This window comes from Hypanus sabinus, chromosome 31, assembly GCF_030144855.1.
Source record: "Hypanus sabinus isolate sHypSab1 chromosome 31, sHypSab1.hap1, whole genome shotgun sequence".
In the NCBI taxonomy this organism is placed as follows: domain Eukaryota; kingdom Metazoa; phylum Chordata; class Chondrichthyes; order Myliobatiformes; family Dasyatidae; genus Hypanus; species Hypanus sabinus.
Genome location: NC_082736.1, coordinates 16,999,060 through 17,024,359, shown reverse-complemented (window position 1 = coordinate 17,024,359; position 25,300 = coordinate 16,999,060). Strand labels below are relative to the sequence as shown.

Here is a 25,300-nt window from a genome sequence, read left to right as displayed (position 1 = left end):
AAATACCATTCCCTATTCCCAGTTCCTCCGTCTCCGACGCATCTGCTCCCAGGATGAAACTTTCCGTTCGGACACTTCGCAAATGTCCTCTTTCTTTCAGTATCGTGGTTTCCCTTCTGGCGTCATCAAAGATGCCCTCACCCGCATCTCCTCCACTTCCCGCACTTAAGCGCTTAACCCACTCTCCCGTCACCACAACAGGGACAGGGTTCCCCTTGTCCTCAGTTTCCACCCACCATTATTCGGATCCAACACACTATCCGCCGCAACTTCCACCTTGCTCTTATCCCTGCAAGCGCAAATGTCCCCACACCTCCCCCCTTACCACAATTCCGGGCCCCAGACCGTCCTTCCAGGTGAGGCAACACTTCAACTGCGAGTCTGCTGGAGTCGTCTATTGCATCCGGTGCTCTCGGTGCGGCCTTCTCCACATCGGCGAGACCCGACGCAAATTGGGGGATCGCTTCGTTGTGCACCTACGCTCCGTCCGTCGCAATAGACAGGACCTCCCGGTTGCCACCCAATTCAACTCTGCCTCTCCTTCCCATCTAGATATGTCCATACATGGCCACCTCTACTACCATGATGAGACGAAACTCAGGTTGGAGGAGCAACACCTCATCTACGGTCTGGGTAGCCTCCAGCCTGGTGGTATGAACTTTGAGTTCTCCAATTTCCGGTAATTCCCTCCCCCTATCCCAGGTCCCTCTCTGCCTCTCTCCCCTTCCAACTTTCTGCTTCTTTATCTCTACAGTTCTTTCATGCTTATCCCCTCCCCTCCCCCCTTTATCTTTCCTCTGATTGGTTTTCCACCTGGCTCCTATAGCCCTTCCCCCTCCCCTATCTCTGCTTCGGCCCTCTCTTCCCCCCATCCCTGATGAAGGGTCTCGGCCCGAAAAGTTGGCTACTCTTTTCTCACAGATGCTGCCTGACCTGCTGAGTTCTTCCAGCGTTGTGTACGTATTCTTTGATCCACAGCATATGCATTTGTATTTTTGAGTTCTACAGCATTCGTTACATGCACAAGCAGGTCAATTCTTTGAGTGATAATTCAGAATGTTTCAAGATAATAACTCATCAGGGGTGATTGATAAGTTAGTAGCTTAAGCTGGAAGGAAATTAGTTATTAACTTCCGTTACCTGCACGAACAGACCAACACTTTGATTGATTATGCAGAAAGTTTGGTTAATAACACATCCCTTGCACCGTAGGCTACGAATTTATCAATCAGCCCGATGAGCTATTATCTTCAAACTTTCTGCACAATCACTCAAAGAGTTGAACAGCGTGTGCATGCAACGAGAGCTGTATAACTCATCTCCATCTACCTCAGGCCACGAACTTATCAATCACCCATGCTTTGGACACTTTCTGGAAGTCCAAGATTGGGATGTTCCGCGACTCTGGACTAAGTGTGTAAATGTAGGAGGGGAACATGCTGAAAAATAATTGTGTTAGATTTTCTGAAACTGACTCCTTCAACCTTAGGGCACATACCTATCAATAACCCCTCGTAAGTGTGAGTTGAGTTTAGGAATAAATAAAATAATAACCAACAACCACTTTGCTGGGATTATACTGCGATTCTCTCCATAGTTGGTAGAAGATTGAGGAGCAGATCTGCCGGCAAATCACACAGAAATGTCATGTGGATAGGGTTACAACGATCGGACATTTCAACTTCTGCAAAATTATCCAGAACATTTTTTTTTTGTGTGTAAGATAAGAAATGGAACTTCTGAAGTACATCTGGAAGAGTATTTTTGTTCCAGGCCATGGGTAGTCCAACTGGTGTTGACAATGGAACTAGGTGAGTAAATCCACTCTGTGACTTGTAAATAATCAAAACTCGCACTTTACTGTCTCTGCATAAACGGCAACATAACTATGTCGACACCGGGCAAACAACTTAGAACAAGAATTCTGCTGTTCCCTCTGCACCAATACTCACTCAGACTACTTTTCCCAACTATATCACCAAATTAACGCAGCTCAGTCGGCCACGTGATCGATCCTTTCTTCTCCCATTCACTGACCTGGGGGATCTTCCTTGCGATGGTGGGTTTCAGGAAAGAATTGTCGCTGCTAGCACATTCGAAGTTTCCACTTTGATATTCATATTTTCCAATTCAATTATCCCATTCCAGTGTCATTGGTGAATTCTCCCTTTTGTTAGCTCTGCTCCAGGCCAGCATCCATTTATTTCTCTCTTCCCAGCAAGCGTCAATTGGTAAGTTAAGGCTCTTTGTTCCCTTAGAAAGCAGTTTAAATCACTCCAGACAAGCATTGACCCAGACATTCACACATTTTCATGTTGTATTATATCAAAAACAACTCAAAAATAACTTCTAATTTGGAAAAGATCTCGTAACCCGCAGATTACCTGAAGCAAATTTGTGTCTGCTTTAAAACACAGAAATTTTCCTCTCACAAAGATATAAAACGGTTCCACAAAATGACATCTTCATTTCCAAGCACATGGCTGGTGCAAACACACTTGATCTGTCTGCTTCCACTGTCCTTGAGCCATTCGAGTTCCACGTTATCTTACATATTTTAAATCCTCCGTGGCAACATCTCCTCTTTTTCGATCCACGGAAAATCCTGGGGATCACATTACTGTTAATATGTCTCAGTGAATATGGCACAGAAGGAACAGAAACATTCATGACTATATAAAAAATACAGATAAGTATTTAAAAATATTATCCGAACAAAAGCATGAATAAACAGAATAAGTGTACCCTATTTCATACGATACTGTACATCGGTTATTTAACGGGAATTAGTATTATTGGCAGATGGAATTTAAGAAAAATGGTACATGGATCTTAGAAAAATAGAGGTCTCTGCGTAATCCAAGGTAACTTCTAAAGTAAGTCCATGTTCAGCACAACATGCGGGCCGAATGAACTTTATTGTGCTGTAGGTTTTCTATGTTTCTATATTGAAACTGAATATAACTGTATGAAATCAAGCAAAATCAGCAAAAATAAATCTGTAAAGGCATGGTGCTCGCAAACACTGAAGTTATGAAAGTTGCCCAAAAGCACACACTGGGGAAAACACCATGGATAACCACTACAACAAAGAGCAAAGCAATGACAACATCTGAATTTGGTAAATAACTCTATCTGAATCTACCATAATATAAATTCTATGTGGAAGAACATTAGAGCACTTGTAGTCGTGGCCGAGTGGTTAAGGCGATGTACTATTGGGGTTTCCCCGTGCAGGTTCGAATCCTGCCGACTACGTGTTTATATCTCTGATCACTCCCACGGATACAGATTATAAAAAGCCAGTCGAAACACCACTCACTGTTCGCCGCCTGCAAAACCAGGAAGATCCCCTGTTTTTCACATTTATTCGGGTGGCCTGTCCTTTTGTGCGCTCCGTGCTGTCCCTAATACATTTATTAAAAAAGACATTTCCACGTACAGAAAACAGAACATTACCACGACCTGTGTTGCTTACATTAATGTTGCCATAAACTGAATATATTGCACATGGACGATCAAACCAGCGGAAACTCGAACAGGGCACCAATTTATTTCATGTTTAAATTTATGTTATCGCCACTTGAACCAGAGGGATAAATTCACTCAACTTCACTCACACCAACACTGACAGTTTCCACAACTCACTTTCAAACTCGACATTTCAAGCTGTCGACATTTTTGCTTTGTTGTTATTATTATGACTTTCCCAGCTCAAGCTGGTAAAACCTGAAGTCCGGGAGTACTGACGCACACTCATTCCTCAATAGCTACGGACTGCCCACCATTCTAGTGGCGTATAGTACAGTGGCTTTCAGGAGATGTATAGAAATATTGGTTTGCTCTCCGTACTGTTTCATCCTATTGTGCAATGACTATGAGATGATAGTTGTTGTTGATATTACATTGGGGCATTCTGCACCCTGTTCATTCTCGATAGTATTTCAATGTCTTCTTTTAATTCAGGATGTTTATGGTGCTTTTCACTTGTTTTGCGTTATGTGTGTTTGCAATGACGATATCGATTATGTACGTTGTTACTGCATTTTCATCCAGTAATATTATATATCCAGATGGTTATTATGGATTGTCCTATCTGTAATAATGGATCGGACAAAAATTAATGTGTAGGACTCTGACACTAATCTAGAACAGGTTTGTATTTATAGTAAGGTGTGGTGTCTTTTATGAGTTTGTATTTTAAAGCAAGATTTTGGTGACTGATGTTTGTCAATTGATTGTCCCCATGAAAGTAATCAGATTGAGTTAAACTGCTGCTCAATCCTGTAGTGTGTCGCATTGTTCCTGGTGCCTCTTGTCATTTTCTGCATTTATCGTCAGTAATTTGTAGGACGTTTATTATGTATTTCTAATATTTTTCGATTAACCACCTGGCCCTTTAATGCCACAAGGAACCCGTCTGTTTCTGGGGAGAGGTCTCCAAGCGTTCCACGTTTCCTTCTTCACATCGTATCTGCTCAGATCATGGGGATGTTTTCCATGAAGGGATGCTTCCCCATCGGTTAACTTTATATAATTATTTTTATTTTACGTTTTTGTATTTTCACAGTCTGTTATGTTTTCGACATTGATTGTCCGTCTTGTGTGCACTCTTTCAATGATAATATTCTGTTTTTTTTTTTTTTTTTGCACTCACTGTAATTCCCCGCAAGGAAATGCATCTAATGGTGGCATATGTGTGCTTTGGTAATGAATTTACTTTGAACTTGAACGTGTTGTGCGCTGCTGCACAGGATCCCAGACCGTCGGTGCCCTCTAGAGGCCGGTGGCTGCCTCACTGATCTCACTGCGACACTCCTGGTCGTTTTGTGATCCCAGGAGCCGGGATGTTTCACTTCTTGTTCACATCAACGTGCAAGTTAAATAAAGCAACAACTTGCTGCTCCACTGCAGAGTTCACGCACGTCGGTCACATTTGTACAAAGAGAAACAGATTTAATGTTTCAGGCGGAGACCCATTCGTCACCACTGGGTAAGAGGAAAATAAGGTATTTTTCAGTTTCAGACAAAGTGGACGAACGTAATCGGTCAAAGGAAAAGCCGCGAATCTGGTGAGACCAAGTGAGTGACTGTGACAGTTTTAATCGGGACTTTTATTTCTATGTTATAGGAACAACAAAACTGCGGGAAACGTCCAGCACGGCGGACTATGGTAATGAAAGGAGGAACAATAAACGGGTTCAAAGACCAGGTGGGCGACGGTGGATGATGGGTATTTTTTGGCACAAGGATCAGAGTAAGGCACACAAAATATTGGAGGATCTCAGCGGGTCAGTCAGCATCTATGGAGAGGAATAAAAACATCGAAGTGTCAGGCCGTGTTCCTTCATCAGTACCAGAAAGGAAGTGGGATGAAGCCAGAATAAGAAGGTGGGGGAAGAAAAGGAGTAGAAGCTAAAAGATGGTAGGTGAGGCCAGGTGAGGAAGGAAGGTAGATATGTTGTGGAAAGGGGAGTTTGAAGACCGGGAGGTGATAGGTGAAGCCAGATAAGAACAAGAGGTAGATATTTTGGGGAAAGGGAAATATCAGTCTCCGGGCTACCCAGACTGAATATGTAGTGCTGCTTCTCCATCCCATTTCATTTTTCAATCTTTACTATTGATTTCCAAATAAAGAATATACAAATCGGAAGAGGAGTTTAACAAGTAGATAATATAAAAGACATATAAACAGCAGTAGTAAAGACAAAAGGTATATAATATCAAAATCAAATAAGTAAAATATTATACTGTTATATATACGACGGTCAAAAAAACTACAATTCCTCATAACAATCATTAAAAACGATTGGAAATTTTATTGATAAGGGAAAAAAATACACTAACTAAACTGAAATTGAAAAAGAAAGAGAGAACAAAGGGAAGAAAAAGAAAGATTGGGCAGTCCAATTGAGGATAAAATTAGAAGAAAAAGAGAGAGAGAGAGAGAGAGAGAAACACATTCTTTCAGTCATCTTCGAACCTTCATGGATAAGCATTTCCCCCAAAGAGAATAAAGAAAAATAAATAAATAAGGATAAATTAAATCATGTGAAAATATTGAATAAAGTGTCGCCAGACTTTTTCAAAATTGAGTTACAGTAGCCATTTCTGCGTTACATCTGTCACAAATAGGGTTTCTATTCGGAAAAATATGCGCCAATTTATCTTTGGACTTATGGGCCCTATGTACTATCTTAAACTGAATTAAGATATGGTGTGCACAGATAGATGAATTATTGACTAAATAATAAATTTTACTCCATTGATTATCTGAAAGTGAATGTGGAAGTTCTACTTCCCAGGTGCGTTTTAACCTATCATTAGGCGACATGCGAGCATTCATTAACTGTTTATCAATGATAGCTATTAATCGTTTTTGAAAAGGTTTAAACTGAAAAATAACATAAGCCAATTTTGGAAAGAAGGCCAAAGGATAATTCGGTAAAAAAATTACGTAAAAATTCCTAACCTGTAAATAACTGAAAAATGTGTATTGGAGATATCATATTTATCCATTAACTGTGAAAAAGACATTAAACAGTCTTGTTAAAACAAATCCAAAAAAGTTTTTGTTCCCTTAAGTTTTCATGTTAAAAAAGCCTTATCCAAAGTTGATGGTTTAAAAAATAAATTAGAATAAATATTACTAGAAAGTAAAAAAAAATCATTTAATTCAAAACATATACGAAATTGAAACCAAATTTTTAAAGTATGTTTAGCAATAGGGTTAAGAGGATGCTTACCTACTCTGGAGAGCGAAAACTGAAGTGGAGCTCCTAATAAAGAAGCTAACGAAAACTCCATTACTGAATTTTCCTCCAAATGTAATCATGAAGGGCGATCTTGGTTGTCTATATCATAAATCCAAAAAAGTAATATAACGAATATTAATTGCCCAATAAGAAAATCTAAAGTTTGGTAAAGCCAATCCTTCATCTTTTTTTTGATTTTTGCAATAGAAGTTTATTCACTCTAGAGCTTTTATTATTCCAAACATAAGATAAAATCTGAGAATCTATTTTATCAAAAAATGTTTTTGGAACAGAAGAGGGAACTGCTTGAAATATATATGTGTATATATACATATAAATCTATATAAATATCGATAGAATAACCGTGGCCTACTCCTGCACTTATTTTCTATGTTTCTATGTATTGTTTTTAATCTGATTCGGCATCAGATATAGAACCTCAAAACTCAAAAGTTTACATTAACAATAAGGTAATAGTTACAATTTCTGCAAATCTATTACTCTTATTAAAGCAACATTCAGCGTTCTAAGATACTGTGATGGACCCGTCTAACTTTCTCTTCCTTTGCCTGGTTTTAATGTTAATATTCAAGATTCAAGGTTCTTTGACACCTGTATATCGGAATATACATTAAGCTCTATGGTCCGTGTGCTTAAGTATGTTGTGTCCGACGAAGCAGTCTCCCTGTGTACGTTTTACTCCCACTATAAGTACAACTTCCAGCGTTTTCGGATACAATGATGGGCCCGTGTAAATGAGTGGGTTGATAAGCCGCTCACTGGTATCCCTGCTGTCTCCTTCTGGAAAGTTGCAGATCAACTGTCACTCTGTTCTGCCATTATCCTTCAATCGAAGGACAGCGACGGAAAACGGACGAACTCTCTTTCAAATGTCTGAATCGAACACAGCCTGTCCCGGCATGGAATCAGAAAGTGAGGTTCAATCAATCCGCTTCAATGTTGTTCTCTGCATGTCTATTAAGTAAAATGGATCAGGGTTTACGCGCCTGAAAGCACCTCTCCTTTCCTTCTTAACTTAATGGCGATTTTGATCCTGTCTCGAGGAAAATGCCATCTTTCTAAATGCATCTCCCGTTACCTGGTGGGAATGGCAGCTGCTGATTTAATGTGCACTGTCGTTGCAGTTATATTTGATCAGATCAATAATATGTATGTGTATGCCCCTTCTTTGCTCATTACACCGATCTGCGCCGTGACACTTATCCTGAGGCTCGTATCCGTGGACTGTTCTGTTTGGCTCACTGTGGCTTTCACGTTCGATCGTTGTATTGCAATCTGCAGTCAAAAGCTGCGGGAACGATACTGCACCGAGAGGACAGCCACCGTGATGATAGTAATTGTGGGTTTAGGTAGTTGTGCGAGGCGTGTTCCAAAGTACTTTGCGGTAGAACCTTACTTTATCATTGGGAACGTACCCTGGCGATGCGGTTTGAAGGCGGATTACCTTAATTTACCAGCGTGGAAATCGTACAGGTTGTCTAACACCATTACTACACCTTTATTGCCAATCGGATGGATTTTATTGTTTAATGCTTTAACAATCAGTCGTATTATATCGGCAAACAGAGTCCGCCGGGGTCTCAGGAACAGCATATAGAACAAGAAATATATAGAGGTGGAAAACCGGCGAAGGTCGGTGATTTTGTTGTTCGCTCTGTCACCCAATTTCATATTGCTGCCCTTTATTGTATATAGTTCTAACTGGCAAATTCAGAATTACTTTTATACAGACAAATACTTGAATACCTGGAGGTACATCCTGCAACAGTCTGGGTTCATGTTGCAGTTTCTCTGTACCTGCACCAACACGTGTATCTACACTCTGTCATAGAGGAACTTCAGACAGGTGTTGAAGAGTGAAGGCAAACATCTGTTTACGTTATATGGCCGGTTCTGTAGATGCAAAACCAATTGAAAGTGATGAAGGGAGTTCAAATAAAGTTATACATAGCTTATATGTCTGGTAAATGTCTCCATATTTGTGTGGCCAAGTGAGCCAATGTCAGTCGTTTGCCTTTTCCAGTAAATTCAGCATAGTTTTTGCAATTAAGTGGGCCACGTACCAACGAATTAAGAGGAAATCATATGATTGTTACATTAGCAGAAATTGTATTCAAAGCTTTCCATTAACCTGGGCCAACGAATTGTTGTTAGTCTGATTGTTCTAACATGGGTAAAATTCTACTCCCCTTCACAGGAATATCGATCGTTCCAGGGATATCTGCGACTTCTGGAGGAATATTCCTGGAACATCAACACCTGGTTTCAGTTACATTGAGTTGATAAACCTGCAATTTCCATTCTGACAGGGCAATGCATGTGACTAATGCCTTTTCGTTCACATAGCATGTGATACATTCCAATGACTGACAAACGAAGCCCCAGTTTGACACATTAATGGACGTCATTCGCAATGTTAATATGCAGGTTTGCATCAGAAACGTAACTGTGGCTTCCCACCTTTTCGTGAGTAAGTACGCCAGAGAATAGAGGGGTGAAGCAGTAGAATGGGGTTGAAAAGGACAATAAGTCAGAAATGATGGAATGCTGGAGCAGACAATAGGCCGAATTGCCAAATTATGCTTCTATGTCTTATGGGCCTTACTGCCGAAATTAGGTCTGGACAGATAAAGAATGCAGGGAGGGTTACTGAGGAGCTGATTGAGGAGAGGGCAGCACCTGGTGCAGAAGACAATGTCTTATATTGGAATTCCGCCTTCTGAATGGAAAGGTACAATAAATGGTAAACCAATGTTATAATAACAGAACATGTCAAGCGAGAATCTGATGTGCGAGTTATTCGGCAGAAACGTGCTAATCTAATATATTTCCTGCCACAGTTACCAATAATTTTGTCACTTACGGAACTATGTCTGGGTAGCACAAATAATTTCTTTATCGCGTATTCTCGAACAGACAGTTCCAACTGTATGCACTTAGTCGCAATGTCTGGGCGAGTGCACTGTAATGCTGCCTTTCATAGGTATAAATCTGTCCTTCTAACGAACGCGAACATAAAGCTGTACTGAAGATTGAGGGCGTGCTTTTTAATGTCGTGTTTAATCAAAATTTATAGACGACATCATATATGCGAAGATCAAAACCATAATCAAAACATATTTAATATCAAAACCGTAATCGTGGTGATTAGTCAAGTCTAAACCTGGTCATTTGGGGTAATATGACCCGTAGTCATGGTAACCGGGGAATGAGCCGGAGAAATTCAGGTTTATGAACCAGAGTGCTGAGAAGTTTTCAATGCGTGATTGTAAAGAAGAGAAAGCAAAGGCGGTAGACAATGTTTCATGGGACTCTGATAGAGGGATTTGTCTCCCCATTCTAATGTTTATCAGACACACAATCTAGAATAAAATAACGCAAAGAAGGGATGGCGATCAGAGTTTCGTGACGATCCCGAAACAAAATATGTATCAGGCACAGATTCCGGAATAAAATAAACAAACGGTGATGGACAGAATTTCATGGGGATCTAATAAAGGGATTGGACTCCCTATTCAAATGTTTATCAGTCACAGAGTCAGGTGTAAAATAACGCAGGGAAGGGGAGGCGAGGCGAGTTTCATGGGGGCGTAATCAGGGAGTAAGTCTCTCTAAACAAAATATTTATCTGATACAGATTCTGAAATTTGATAACATAGGATTGCTGCCTGAAGACAAAAATATCGGGCTCGGTTGTGTCTAAAGAAGATATAATAAAGGCGTTGAACTCCACCCGCCCCCCCCCCAACACACACACAAGACAGAGCCTGCATAAAGCATTATAGAAATAAGAAATAGGAGCAGGAGTAGGCCATCTGGTCATCGAGTCTCGGCTGCCATTCAATAATATGATTGCTTATCTGCCCGAGGCCTCAGGTACATGAATTTATCCTTTCCCCATATCCTCAATTCCCTTCTGTGCACAATGCTATCTAACTGGGTGGTTAATATACGTAACCAGTTAAATGCTATTTCTTCCATGGGCACATCTTTCCGCTGATGCGCCGTTCCCTGAGAAAAGCAGCTTCTCTTCATCTCCATTCTAATTGTATTCCTCCGGTTCTTGAGCTATGTACCCTCTTTCTGGCCTGATTTAACAATTGAAACAATTTCCCAGTTTCTATCTTATCTATCCTTCTCTGAGTATTCTGTTTCAATAAGATCCGTTTTGAATTTCCTGGATTCCGCCGAGTCCAAGGCAAACACAAAGTACACTGCAGATATTCTGGTCAAATGAACGCGTACAAACAAGCTGGATAAACTCAGAAGGTCGGGCGTTGTTCAACCGATGCTGTCTGACCTGCTGAGTTTATCCAGCTTGTTTGTGCGTGTTGATTGTCCAAGGCAACTCAATCTCTCCGTCATTGGGTAACAACTTCATTTCCGAAGCAACCTGGTGATCGTCCACTGAAAACCCGGGCATGTTGAGTCAGATAAGGAGACCAGAACTACCTGTGCAGGTGACAGAGTATTCTGATCATAATGGACTGCAACTTTAACTCCACGTCCGTGAATGTGACGCCTCTCTGCGGAGTCGGCCGATTGTCTTTTATGCGCAGTTTGATGTACACAACGATGTGGCAGCCAGCCAGAAAGCCCCTTCTCTGTGAGGAGCGGCACTGTCTCTGACCGCATCTGATGTGAGAGCGATTCATCAAAGACCAAACCGCGCAAAGCTGCGGGGCCTGATAACATATATCGTCCGATACTGAGTGTCTAAGCCGCTGTGTTAACAGAGATTCAAACGACAACTGCAACAGTCTTCAGAAGAGTGCTCTGTCTCCTCCGGCTTCAAGGCAGTCGCATCATCGCCCTGTCCACGAGGGCAGCAGTAACCTGAATTAATAACTGTCGTCCACTGGCGATCATTTCAACAAAAAATGGGATGTTTTGAGCAACTGATAATGGATCGCATTAAGTTCCATATTTTTGACCTTTTGAACCCTTTCCAGTTCTCTCAAATCGGTCAATTGATAATGCCATATCTTTGCACTTCAATCCACCTTACCCTACCTGGAAAATGGCTCCTCAGACGCCAGGATACTGTCGATACCCAGTTCAGCTCAGCATTTAATACGGTCATCGCAAAACGCTGGTGACTAGAATGTCTCTTTTGGGCTCAACAACATTTTTTCTAGATCAGGACCTTGCATTTCTTGACAGAAAGACCACAGTTAGGCCGTATGTCTAGCTCCATCTGTTACAGCCTTGGATCGTTGGTAGAATATTCTGAGGGCTCTGAGATTATTGCTGTTCTTTTCCTGTATTGCTGCGTTTTATTAATTATAATTGTAACGATTTGTTCTGCTTCGGGTTGGTATCTGTTATAGTTAGATCTTCTCTAGATTACATAAAAGTTGCAGTAGTCCTTAGGTATTTCCGATTAGTTCACCTCGAGAATTTGCAGGTGTTAAATTAAGTGTCCTTGGACTTGTCTCTGATCAGAATGGTTTCTTGTCAGCTTGTCAAGAGTCTGGGGTTTTATATAAGTTGGTTAGGATTCTTTGGTGTCCTGGAGTATATGTAAAATGGCAGTGCAAATCTCTCCGGTAGGCCAGCTGTTGGCTCAGTGACATCAGTGGACTCCGGAGCGAAGGTTTCCGAGTTCGAATCGAGTCGTGTCGGGTTGCGTGTCGTGGTGACCACACACAGAATCTTTCCTCCCACTTGAACAAAAAAAGTGGTCGCCGAGACTCTGACAGAGTATGGAAGAAGGAAATCTTTCCGGTATCGGTGCCCAGTGAATTTCTGGCCGAGTTATTCTGAGCAATCCAAGACCTTACAAGTTCTGCTGTATTGTCTCTTTTGTTTAATCCTTCCGAGTTTGTTCGATACAACGCTTGGGTCCAAAGATCCAGTGACACAGTCTTCCTCATCAAACAATCGAGTAAGCTGCTCGAAAAACTCTATGAGACCGGTTATCCGTACCCTACTATGAACAAAGTCTTATTGACTGTCTCTGATCAGGCCTTGCCTATCCAAATATATACGTACTGTTTATATCAGGTTCTCGGGACGATTCCAATAATTTAACCGCTACTAACTTCAGTTTCCGCGGTTTATAATTTCATGGAACATTTCTTAAACAACAGAACAACAAACCTTCTGAACATCGCCAGTGAGTAAGAATATTTGAAGTATATCTGCGATGGCCCCTGCAATTTTTGCACTACCCTTCAACAAGAACAAAGGGGAGACTTTACGAGACCACGGGATATTTACACCCCAATTTGCATCCGCGTTTGTAATCTGTATTGTGTCTATGACCTTAGTAATACAGACTGTATGTCGGTTTCCTGGGAAAATAAAAGTGGAAAATTTTCGTTTAAAATCTGCCCAATCTCATGTGTCTCAATTTAGAGATGACTACGTTAACCATCAAGAAGGTCTATTTTGTCCCTTGCTATCTTTTTGTGCTTAGTATATCTGTAGAAGCCCTCGGAATTTTCCTTCCCCTTGTTTGTCAGAGCAAGCTTATACTTTTCTTTCGCCCTCCTGAATTACCTTTTGGGTGTTGTCTTGCATTCTTTACATTTTCGAATCAACATGTGTCCCTCGTCTCTGGTGTATCAAGGTGCACACTCCTGTCCCAGTCTATTGCAAAGGGGGATATCCTCAAAACTGTCCAAATATGTAAGCACATCATTCTCATTCCACTGCTCTCTATTAATATCACTTTCTACAGAAAGAAGGAACGAGTCGGTGTTCGCCATGGCCAGGGGACTCTGTGTCTGCATCTGTATCCTGCAACAGTTAATGATAGGGCAAGGTATTTTCCAGTCATTTGAATATTTTTTTTGTCTTGTGGATCCACCTTTTCCTCGCCTCCACGCTCTAATAACTATGTGTCGTTCCATAGCTTCGCATAACTGAACAGGCTAAGGGGCTTAGGAAGTGGAAGTGTCTGAACATAGACAACTCATCTGGACTAGATGGACTTCATCGCAGGGATACGGAATGGGTAGCTGAGCAGATGGTGGAAGCATCAGTTGCATCCTTTCCAGATTCAGCAGATTCAGAAATGTTCTCGGAAAGTGGAAAATTGGAACTATATCTCCTTTTGAAGAAAGGAAGGTGGCAACAGCCACCAGGTGGCTTAATTTCAGTGTTGAACATGATGTTGGATTCCATTATTCAGCATTATTCTACAAATAATGTATTTGTAGAACAAAGTAACTGATCTTCTAAATAGCGATGAAAATTTGGAGATTAGAGGTACAAATGGAGTTGGGTGTCCTTGTGCAGAATTCCCCAAATGTTGACTTGCAGCTTGAGTTGGGAGCAAGGAGGCAAATACAATGTTAGCATTCAGTTTGAGAGGGCAGAGGTACAGTGTAATCTCCATTTAGAAAGGCAGAGACCTGTCACGGTCACGTGATGCTTGGATTTATTCAAGATGTAACAAGGGGGCATGGAGCAGAGATCAGCAGTAAATCTGAGTACGCTTCAGAAACCAGGCAGGTCAAAAATCTTTGTACACAGTAGTGTCTGTACAAAGTGAGAGTTTGGGTTTCATTCTGTACCTGTCAGTCTCTGGTACAGTGTGAGAGTGTGGGTTTCATATTGTACCTGTCAGTCTCTGTACAGTGTGAGTGTGGGGTTCATACGGTATCTGTCAGTCTCTGTACAGTGTGAGAGTGTGGGTTTCACACGGTCCCTGTCAGTCTCTGGTACAATGTGAGAGTGTGGGTTTCATACTGTACCTGCCAGTCTCTGGTACAGAGTGGCAGTGTGGGTTTCATTCTATAACTGTCAATCTCAAATATAGTGCAGAGGTTTAGTGCACAGTTTACATCAATGTAATATTAATTCAGTTTAATTACTGCAGTTGAAAAAAATTCATTAAACCTTCTTAGAACAATTGGACACAATAATCCAGATTAATATCTCAAAATCAATGCTGTCAGTGTATAACAGCCTCGGACATAGGAACAGTATTATGGTCAGTCGGCCCATGGAGTCTGCTCCTCCATCCTATCGTCAGACATAGGAACAGTATTATTTCATTTATCCCATGGAATTTGATCCTCCATTACATCGTGGCTGATTAATTATCCCTCCCAACCACGTTCTCCTGCCGTCTTCCCAAAACGTGTGACGCACTTACGATGTATGAACTTACTTCCGTCCGCTTTAAATATACCCAATTACTTTACTTCCAGAGCCGTCCGCTTTTAATATACCAAATTACTTAGCTTTGTCAGCAATGAATTCCACGGATTTTATTCTATGTCCACAGATAAGGCATTCCGTTTAGTGCCGTCTTCTTCCACAATCCTGTCCCAGAGAATAAAGCTGCGGGCCTCCGCCAATCTTTTCGCCTCCTGCACAACAGTGTGAAACAACATTCACGTCTCACCCAATGGAATCCTCTCCCTAAAGTTCAAAGTTGAAAGATTAATCTCTATTTATTACCGAGGTATATGCACGTAACCACATGAACATCCATGGTAAATACAACAAAACACAAGAGAATCAATGAAAGACCGCACTTATCAAAAAGCAACGATCCAGCAATGTTCAATAGACTATAAACTACGCAATTACAAGAAAGATCAAACAAAATACTAATAATAAATAAATAATAGATACGTATCAAGAACATGAAATCATCAGTTTTGAGAGTTTATGATTTGTGGGTACAGTTCAGTGTTGTGGTAGATGAAGTTATCCATTCTTCAAGAGTCTGATGGTAATGGACCTGTTGATGTGTTACCTCCCTCCTGATGGAGCTGTGGGAAGACAGCATGACCTGCATGGTTGGGGCCCTGTATTCCGTGTAGATGTGGGGAGGCCTTTACCTGAGCAGGATGGGGTCTATCCATTATGTTTTGTGAGCTTTTCCGTACAAAGGCATTGGTGGTTCCATGCCAGGTCCTCATGCCTCCAGTCAATGACTCTCCACCTACACATTTATAGAAGATTGTCAACATTTTAGATGACATGTGGAGCGCTGCCGTGCCTTCTTTGTAATAGGAGGTATGTGTCGGGCCCAGGAGAGAAAATCTGAGATGATGACACTGAGGAAGTTATGTTTCCTCCCTCATCCTTCCCTCGCTGTTACTCCCTCGTCCCTCACCATCCGCTCTGCGGTCTCACTCGTGTTTTCTCATAGATTCCCTTCTCACTTCTTTCATTCAATTTCTTGTGCCGAGTTTGCCAACTCATTCCTATAACTCCAATTCAGTGACAGCTTAACGACCTCAAAATGTTTCCAGTGTTTCTTACGTTGTTGTCTGCCAGAGCGCCGCCTTTCCAAAGGCAGAACACGCTGCCAGGAGGTTATGACCATCGCGTACTTATTGATGTCCAAATGCAACTAATATTTAGCCAATCCCTCTCAGTAATTTCCAGGCATGTTCTTGCTGAAAATGCCCACTGTATACATACAGAGTAAATGGTAGGGCATTGAGGAATGCAGAAGAACAGAGAGATCTAGGAATAACTGTGCATAGTTCCCTGAAAGTGGAGTCTCATGTAGATAGGGTGGTGTAGAGGGCTTTTGGAACGCTGGCCTTTATAAATCAAAGCATTGAGTACAGAAGTTGGGATGTAATGCTAAAGTTGTACAAGGCATTGGTAAGGCCAAATTTGGAATATTGTGTGCAGTTCTGGTCACCGAATTATAGGAAAGATATCAATAAATTAGAGAGAGTGCAGAGACGATTTACTAGGATGTTACCTGGGTTTCAGCAATTAAGTTACAGAGAAAGGTTGAACAAGTTAGGTCTCTATTCATTGGAGGGTAGAAGGTTGAGGGGGGATTTGATCGAGGTATTTAAAATTTTGAGAGGGATAGATAGAGTTGACGTGAACAGGCTGTTTCCATTGAGAGTAGGGGAGATTCAAACTAGAGGACATGATTTGAGAGTTAGGGGGCAGAAGTTTAAGGGAAACACGAGGGGGTATTTCTTTACTCAAAGAGTGATAGCTGTGTGGAATGAGTTTCCTGTAGAAGTAGTAGAGGCCAGTTCAGTTGTGTCATTTAAGGTAAAATTGGATAGGTATATGGACAGGAAAGGAGTGGAGAGTTATGGGCTGAGTGCGGGTAGGTGGGACTAGGTGAGATTAAGGGTTCGGCACGGACTAGGAGGGCCAAGATGGCCTGTTTCCGTGCTGTGATTGTTATATGGTTATATGTATTCTCATATTTACTCCTTCAGTTTTCTACCCACTGTGCTTTCTGTATTTAATTTTGTGTGTGTGTGAGAGAGAGAGAGAGAGAGAGAGAGAGAGAGAGAGAGAGATTCACTGTTTTGATAAGTGAGATTGAAGACACGGATCAACACATACAAAATGCTGGAGGAATTCAGCAGGCCAAGAAGCATCTATGGAAAAGAGAACAGTCGAGGTCTCGGTCCGAGACCTTTCAGCGGGACTGGATAAAAAAAAAAAAGATGAGTGGTAGAATTAAAAGGTGGAGGGAGTAAAAGAAGATGCAAGGTGATAGGTGAAACCGGGAGGGGCTGGAGTGAAGCAAACAGTTGGGAAGTTGTTTGGCGAAAGAGATACAGGACTGGAAAAGAGGGAGTCTGAACGGAGAGTACAGCAGGCCATGGAAGAAACCAAGCCGACGAGGAGCACCAGAGGGAGGCGATGAGTAAGCAAGGAGATAAGGTAAAGGAAATGAGGAATGGTGAAGGGGTCGGGGAGCATTACCGAAATTTCGAGAAATCGAGGCAGGTTCGGACTGAATGGCGCAGCGGGCTGGAAAAGCTGGATAGTCCCCTCCGAATACTGTTTTCTACATTTCAACGTTCGTTCTTTGTGATTGGTGACTCGGAAAGAGGATTTCCAGTACGTTTGACACCTCGGATATATTTCAATGAGAAATATATGCTTTCATGTATGAAGTCCGGGATTCAACCCCCAGCATCTCCAGGTTGGTGCCTGTGAACTGAAAAATCGGCGGGAAATCCCAGATGGTGAAATTCCGAGCAACATTAACAAAATGCTGGAGTATCTCAGCTGGCCACGGGATAAACAACTGCCCGTCTGTCTTTACACCGGTCCGACGTGGGAGAGTTAAAACCCGACCTTTACTGTATCAGTCACACAGCTTTGATGGAAAAATGGAAAACCCTCCCGTGTGGCAGGGAGGCGCGAAGCATCAGCGATACTCCACATCTCCCCATCTGTCACTAACTGGTTCGGCTGTGATGGTCTGAACATGAGAGGAACAGTTCATCCCGGCGGTGGAATTGTTGCGTTTGATGTCAGCGTTTGCAGTACATTAATGTCGCGAGTTCCGCTTCACTGGTTGATCTGCTGGCTCAACGCTGAAGGAACTCCGACAGTCATTCAATCATCAGGACTGGATTAGAAAGTTAATAGCACCTCGGGTTAAAACGTCGTTATTTAATATTAAAAATGTCGCCTAACAGTGGGATGAATTGTACGTCTGGACATTTAAGTAGTGTAAAATGCATTTCAGTGGCGAAATATTGGGAACAATAGACAATAGTCAATAAACAGTTGATGCAGGAGTAGGCCATTCGGCCCTTGTAGCCAGCACCGCCATTCACTGTGTTCATGGTTGATCATACACAATCAGTACCCCGTTCCTGCCCTCTCCCCATATCCCTCGACCCCGCCATCTATAAGAGTTCTATCTAACTCTCTCTTGAAAGCATCCAGAGACTTGGCCTCCACTGCCTTCTTGGGCAGAGCATTCCACTTATCCACCACTCTCTGGGTGAAAAAGTTTTTCCGGATCTCTGTTCTAAATGGCCTACCCCTTATTCTTAACGAAGTGCAAGACGGATTGAGCATAAACGGCAGAGAGAGAATAACTGGGTGAGTCAGAGAGTAGGGAAGGTGGAGAAAACGAGAAAGAGGAGAAACAGGGAATCAACAAAAGAAAGTGAAGTACGTGAGCATGAAACGGGAAAAAGACGGAATGGACCAAGACATGTCGAGACACAGAACCAGACCCAGACATGTACAGACACAGACACAGACATATACAGACACAGAACCAGACCCAGACATGTGCAGACACAGGCACATACCCAGACCTTGACATGTACAGGCACAGACACAGACATAAACGCATGCATACATATACATAAAAAACACAGCATTCACGATTCAACAATTGATTATACTTCCTGTAGCAGAGTCGCGCAGCGGAAGCGTGCTGGGCCCATAATCCAGAGGTCGAAGGATCGAAACCATCCTCTGCTATATTCTCTGTTGGCGGCAGCAGGTATTCAAATTTGTTTTTTAAAACACTATGCACCAATAACAAGAAATCGCATTTCAATTGGAATTTATCATTTATTCGTACTCTTTTAAATAGTCGTCTCTGTGGCGCAATCGGCCAGCGCGTTCGGCTGTTAACCGAAAGGTTGGTGGTTCGAGCCCACCCAGGGACGCTCGTGATCCGGTAGTTCTATTTTCTCTCTCGTACAAGGACTAAATGTGCAGCAGCATCTATGGAATAAAGTACACGGTCGATTTTTCAGACCGAAACCCTTCTTCAGCTTCACGAAGCAGCCTGGACTGCTGAATTCCTCCAGCATTCCGTGTATGTTGCGTGGAATTCCAGCATCTGCACATATTCCCGTCTGTGATTCGACTGCTACACTGCGAAGTCTCTTCCGTGGAATTGAATTCAATGAACTTTATTAATTACGTCCTTCACATACATGAGGAGTAAACATTGATACGTCTCTGTCTAAATGTGCAATGCACAACTTATAGTAATATTGTAGCGGTGTGCTACACGCAGCGCTAAAATAACGACACGGAGTCGGTAAACTGCAGTCAAAGATAACTTTATTCGAACTACACAACCTTGCTTTTAAGCCTCCTTCAACCTGCCCTCCGTGGGCGCAGATGCTCCAAAAGACACGTACTCACAAACCCCCGTAGGCGGCTACCTCCCTTAGCCGGAACGCTGGCTAATTGTGAACCGGTTCGGATGTGCCAGGAAATGGGTCGCCACATAACCACACCCTCCCCCCAGAACCGGCGATATATCCCCCAATGTCCACAGTCTGGGCCGGAACCTGTTTGGGAGGTCGGCCTCTGCGCCGCGGTGCCGGAAACTCGACCGGTTGCGCCAGGTCCACATGGGCCGGTTTGAGTCGGAACTGCGGTTCTGTAACTCGGAATCTCCTCATCTGCCTGCTGTGCCTCAAAGTCTACCCTTTGGGAAAGGGCATGAATGGGAGGGCGAGAGAGCGCATCCGCCACGACATTGTCCTTACCCAAGACGTGCCGGACATCCGTCGTGTATTCAGAGATGGACAAATGGCGCAACTGGCGGGACGACCAGGGGTCGGACGCTTTCGTAAAAGCAAAGGTAAGCGGTTTGTGGTCCGTGAACGCGGTGAAGGGCCGACCTTCTAGGAAGTACCTGAAATGCCGGATTGCCAGGTAGAGCGCCAACAGTTCCCGGTCGAAAGCACTGTACTTGAGCTCGGGTGGCCGCAGGTGTTTGCTGAAAAACGCCAGGGGTTGCCAGCGACCTGCGATGAGTTGCTCTAGTACCCCACCGACTGCCGTGTTAGATGCGTCCACTCTGAGGGCGGTAGGGACGTCCATTCTGGGGTGCACTAGCATCGCGGCATTCAGCAAGGCTTCCTTCGTTTGAATGAAAGCGGCGGCGGATTCCTCGTCCCAGGTAATGTCCTTGCCCGGACCGGACAACAGGGCGAACAGGGGGGGGCGCATGATCCGGGCAGCTGAAGGGAGGAAGCGGTGGTAGAAATTGACAATACCTACGAATTCCTGAAGGCCTTTGATCGTGGTGGGTCGAGGGAAATGGCGGGCCACATCCACCTTAGCGGGCTGAGCGGATGCCCCGTCTTTAGTAATCCTGTGGCCCAGGAAGTCAATGGTGTCGAGCCCGAACTGGCATTTGGCCGGGTTGATCGTTAGACCGTAGTCACTCAGCTGGGCATAGAGTTGACGGAGGTGGGACAGATGCTCCTGACGACTGCTGCTGGCTATGAAGATGTCGTCCAAATAGATGAACGCGAAGTCCAGGTCGCGTCCCACCGCGTCCATTAACCGCTGGAACGTCTGTGCGGCAATCTTCATGCGGAGGAACTCGAAAAGGCCAAACGGGGTGATGTGAGCCGTTTTGGGGACGTCGTCCGGATGCATCGGGATTTGATGGTACCCCCGGACGAGGTCTACCTTGGAGAAGATCCGTGCTGCAAAGTCCTGAATGTGCGGCACAGGGTAGCGGTCCGGTGTGGTAGCTTCGTTCAGCCTGCGGTAGTCGCAGCACGGTCTCCAGCCCCCTGTCGCTTTGGGCACCATGTGCAGGGGAGAGGCCCTTGGGCTGTCGGACCGCCGGATGATTCCCAATTCCTCCATCCTCTTGAACTCCTCCTTTGCCAGTCGGAGGTTGTCCGGGGGAAGCCGCCGAGCGCGGGCGTGGAGGGGTGGTCCCTGGGTCGGGATGTGTTCGTGTCGGGGCATGGCCGCTGTAAACTGCGGTGCCAGAACCGAAGGGAAATCCGCCAGGACCCTGGTGAAGTCGTGGTCAGACAGCGTGATGGAGCCGAGGTGAGGGGCTGGCAACTGGGCTGCACCCAGGGAGAACGTCTGAAAGATCTCGGCGTGGACCAGTCTCTTCCTGGGCAGGTCGACCAGTAGGCTGTGAGCCCGCAAAAAATCCGCACCCAGAAGCGGTTGGGCTACGGCGGCCAGTGTGAAGTCCCACGTGAACTGGCTGGAGCCGAACTGTAGCTGCACCTGACGGGTGACATAGGTCCTTACTGTGCTGCCGTTCACGGCCCTCAGTGGGGGACCCGGTGACCTGCTGCGGGTGTTGGAACTCGTCGGAGGTAACACGCTGATCTCGGCACCGGTGTCGACCAAAAAGCGGCGTTCTGACCGCTTGTACCACACATACAGGAGGCTATCCCAATGGCCAGCCGCCGTAGCCATCAGCGGCGGCTGGCCCTGGTGTTTCCCGGGAACTTGCAGGGCGGGCGACAACGGCGGGCTTTTGCGCCCCACCGCTGGTAGTAGAAGCACCATTGTTCGTTGGGCTCCCCAACCCTGCCTCTGGGGTTAGCGGGCTCTGCGGCCGGGCCTGGACTGGTTTGCTGCTGGGAGCGTGGCCGGGTGATCTGTACGATGGACGCCCCACTCACCCTCTTGGCGTTCCACAGCAAGTCCGCCCGTGCTGCCACCTTCCGGGGGTCACTGAATTCCGCGTCGGACAGCAGCAGGCGTATGTCCTCGGGCAGCTGCTCCAGGAATGCCTGCTCAAACATGAGGCAGGGTCTGTGTCCGTCGGCCAGAGACAACATCTCATTCATTAAAGCCGATGGAGGTCTGTCTCCCAAGCCATCCAGGTGCAGTAAACGGGCAGCCCGCTCGCGCCGTGAGAGTCCGAAAGTCCTGAGGAGCAGGGCTTTGAATTCCGTGTACTTGCCGTCCGCCGGGGACGACTGTATGAACTCCTCAACCTGGGCCGTTGTGTCCTGGTCGAGGGAGCTCACCACGTAGTAGTAACGGGTGTCCTCTGAGGTTATCTGCCGAACGTGTAATTGGGCTTCTGCTTGCTGGAACCATAGGTGAGGTCGCGGCGACCAGAAACCAGGCAGTTTCAACGAAACCGCATGAACAGAGGCGACGTCGGTCATCTCTGGTCCAAAAATCGTTTGGACCGTCGGGGTCACCAATTGTAGCGGTGTGCTACACGCAGCGCTAAAATAACGACACGGAGTCGGTAAACTGCAGTCAAATATAACTTTATTCGAACTACACAGCCTTGCTTTTAAGCCTCCCTCAGCCTGCCCCCCGTGGGCGCAGATGCTCCAAAAGACACGGACTCACAAACCCCCGTAGGCTATCTCCCTTAGCCGGAACGCTGGCTAATTGTGAGCCGGTTCGGATGTGCCAGGAAATGGGTCGCCACAATATGTAATAAATAGCATGCAAACCAGGACAGTCAATATAACATCGAAATACGATTGTATTAGCGTTAATTAATCGGTCTGATGGCCTGGTGGAAGAAGCTGTCCCGGAGCCTGTTGGTCCCGGCTTTTATGATGCCATACTCTTTCCCGGATGGCAGCAGTAGGAACAGTTTGAGGTTGGGGTGACTCGTGTCCCCAACGATCCTTCAGGTACTTTTTACACACCTGCCTCTGTAAATATCCTGAATACTGTGAAGATCACATCAACAGACACGCTCGGCTGCCCGCACCGCTCCTTGCAGATTCCTACGATTGAGGGAATTACAGTTCCCATCCCGGGCAGTGATGCAGCCAGTCAGGATGGTCCCCTGTAGAAAGTCTTTACGATTTGGGAACCCATATTAAATTTCTTCAACCGTCTGAGGTGAAAGAGACGCTGTTGTGCCCTTTTCACCACGCAGCCGGTGTGTACAGACCTCGTGAGATCCTCGCTGATGTGTATGCCGAGGAAATGAAAGCCGTTCACCCTCTCAGCCCCAGATCCATTGATGTCAATAGGGGATGCCTACTCTGAAGAAGTTTGAATCTTCCCATCGATGAGAGGTCAGTGAAACTCTTTCTCACTGCTCCCCCTCTGTGATCTCGGCTCTTTTTTTTCTGCTGTGTTTCATTACCAGCTGGGAAACTCTGCGCTGTCCGGAGGCCGGCGCTCCCTACTGCTGCCGCAAAGGGCTCAGTGGGAATTGAATCTGTTCTACGTGTTTCAGTCACATATACCGAAATACAGTGAAACGCTTCTCATCCTCACTGTTCATAAAAATCAAATCATTACACAGTTTATTGGGAGAGAACACGGTGAAGCAATAACAAAATGCAGAATAATGTGTAACAGCGACAGATAAAGCACTGCGCAGGTAAATAATAAGATGCAGCTATACCGAGGTGGCTTGTGAGGTCATACGTCCGTCCTATCTTACGGGAAACCATTCAATAGACACAGCTGTGGAACTGAAACTATCCCTGAGACTGTGAATTGTGCTTTCGGGCTTTTGTACCTTCTGCTAGAAGAATGAGGGGAACGAGAGAATATCCAGGGCGCGTTGAGTCTTTGATAAGGTTTCTGCTTGTTCGATTTGACCAAAGAGTGTACGTTTCCTCGAGCCGAGTCCTTGGAATTACCGGAATTCCCGGGTCTAATGTTGGTTTTTTCATTCAGTTTGGGGGCCTGGTTCATCCAACATGAGGGATCACACCATCGTACATGAGGGCTCTATCCGATCCATTGGAGTGAATTCATTCACAGCAAATTGCCCGTGAATTCTGCGTTCATAGTGCTAAAAGTGTACAAACTGCGATGGCCGGGAATCGAACCCGGGTCAACTGCTTGGGAAGCAGCTATGCTCACCACTATACCACCATCGCACCCCGAACAAACGAGATTCGGTTACTGAACGTTCTCTTGTGCTATAAGATTCTGTCACTTGATTATCAGTTTCTGAGCTGGTTTCTGATGGATCATGCCTCACTCTGTTGCGGTTCCTATTCTGACCAGTAGATGCCGCGACGTTCCGACAGACCGGAGAAACACAGCACCTGGGATCCGAGTGAAGGGAGGAGAATCGAACCGAGAGATTCGAAGGGCTGCAAATGGTTTTCTGCTTCACGTATCAGAAAGTGGGAAACAAATGCTGATTATAAATATCCGTTCAAACAACACGCAGTTGGACGCTAATGGGAACCCTTCCTTTGTCCAGTCCTTGAACTCAGTAAATGACTGAATCACTGAAGAATGCTGAGACCCCTCCAGTCACTCAGTGAGGCGGGGATGAGAAAAAAGCGCCAGCTCTGCACTCAACGAACAAACATCAGAGTGACTTTACGAACTCTCCTAAACCCTGACATCCGTATGAAAGATTCCACACTCTTGTTTATTCCTCGTTAGTTCAATCCCCGCTGCCACGCAGGAGATCGGGGTTTAATTTACCGACAGGAACGCCATTTTCCTGCTTCAAATGAAACCGGTATTAGAATATGGGACAGTCTAGTGTGCAAATAGCCAGGAACTGGAGAGGTTCCCGAGAACAAGGGACGTTCTGTTCAGCGTTTTTTTTTTCCCAGTTTTCCCTCATCGTGTCTGTATCTCAACGTCGTTCGGCGTTACACTCGGTGATCCTTCACTCCGAAACATTAAACAGGGGCTGTTGCTGTGAGATATGAACTCCCTCACTTTCCCCATACTCATGCCGTTTGTTTCAGTTTGTCTGGGTGACTGTGTGGAGAAGACAGGCAAAGGAACAGCTGAAGCACTTTGGAGAGAACGATACCATGCGGACGTGTTTACCGCCGGGTTTAAAGCCACCCTGCCCCTCCCGCAACCCAGGACCCTCCGAACAGACGCTTAGAAAGCGCACTTGGAGGAAAGTACGCTTAAATTCTGTGACGTTAGAGTTGCTGACAGTGGCGGTTGATGACGCTGCCGTGAATGTGTGGGAATGTTGGGAAATAATGTAGGTTCAGGGGGGCGAGTGTCTGGAAAAGGAACCGGAAATGAATAGTCTGGTGAGTGCGGGTGGAGTTTGGAAAGATGTTGAATCTGGATCTGGAAAACGGAAAAAAAAAAGTAACATAAAATGGGAA

The 25,300-nt window shown here is 44.8% G+C and overlaps 2 non-coding genes across 2 annotated transcripts; one reads left to right on the top strand and one right to left on the bottom strand.

The window, feature by feature from the left end:
• Window positions 1-19,079: 19,079 nt before the first annotated feature.
• trnan-guu (transfer RNA asparagine (anticodon GUU)) lies at window positions 19,080-19,153 on the top strand. Its single transcript has one exon. It is a non-coding gene; the product is annotated as a tRNA-Asn (tRNA).
• Window positions 19,154-24,013: 4,860 nt separating this feature from the next.
• trnag-ccc (transfer RNA glycine (anticodon CCC)) lies at window positions 24,014-24,085 on the bottom strand. Its single transcript has one exon. It is a non-coding gene; the product is annotated as a tRNA-Gly (tRNA).
• Window positions 24,086-25,300: the final 1,215 nt, after the last annotated feature.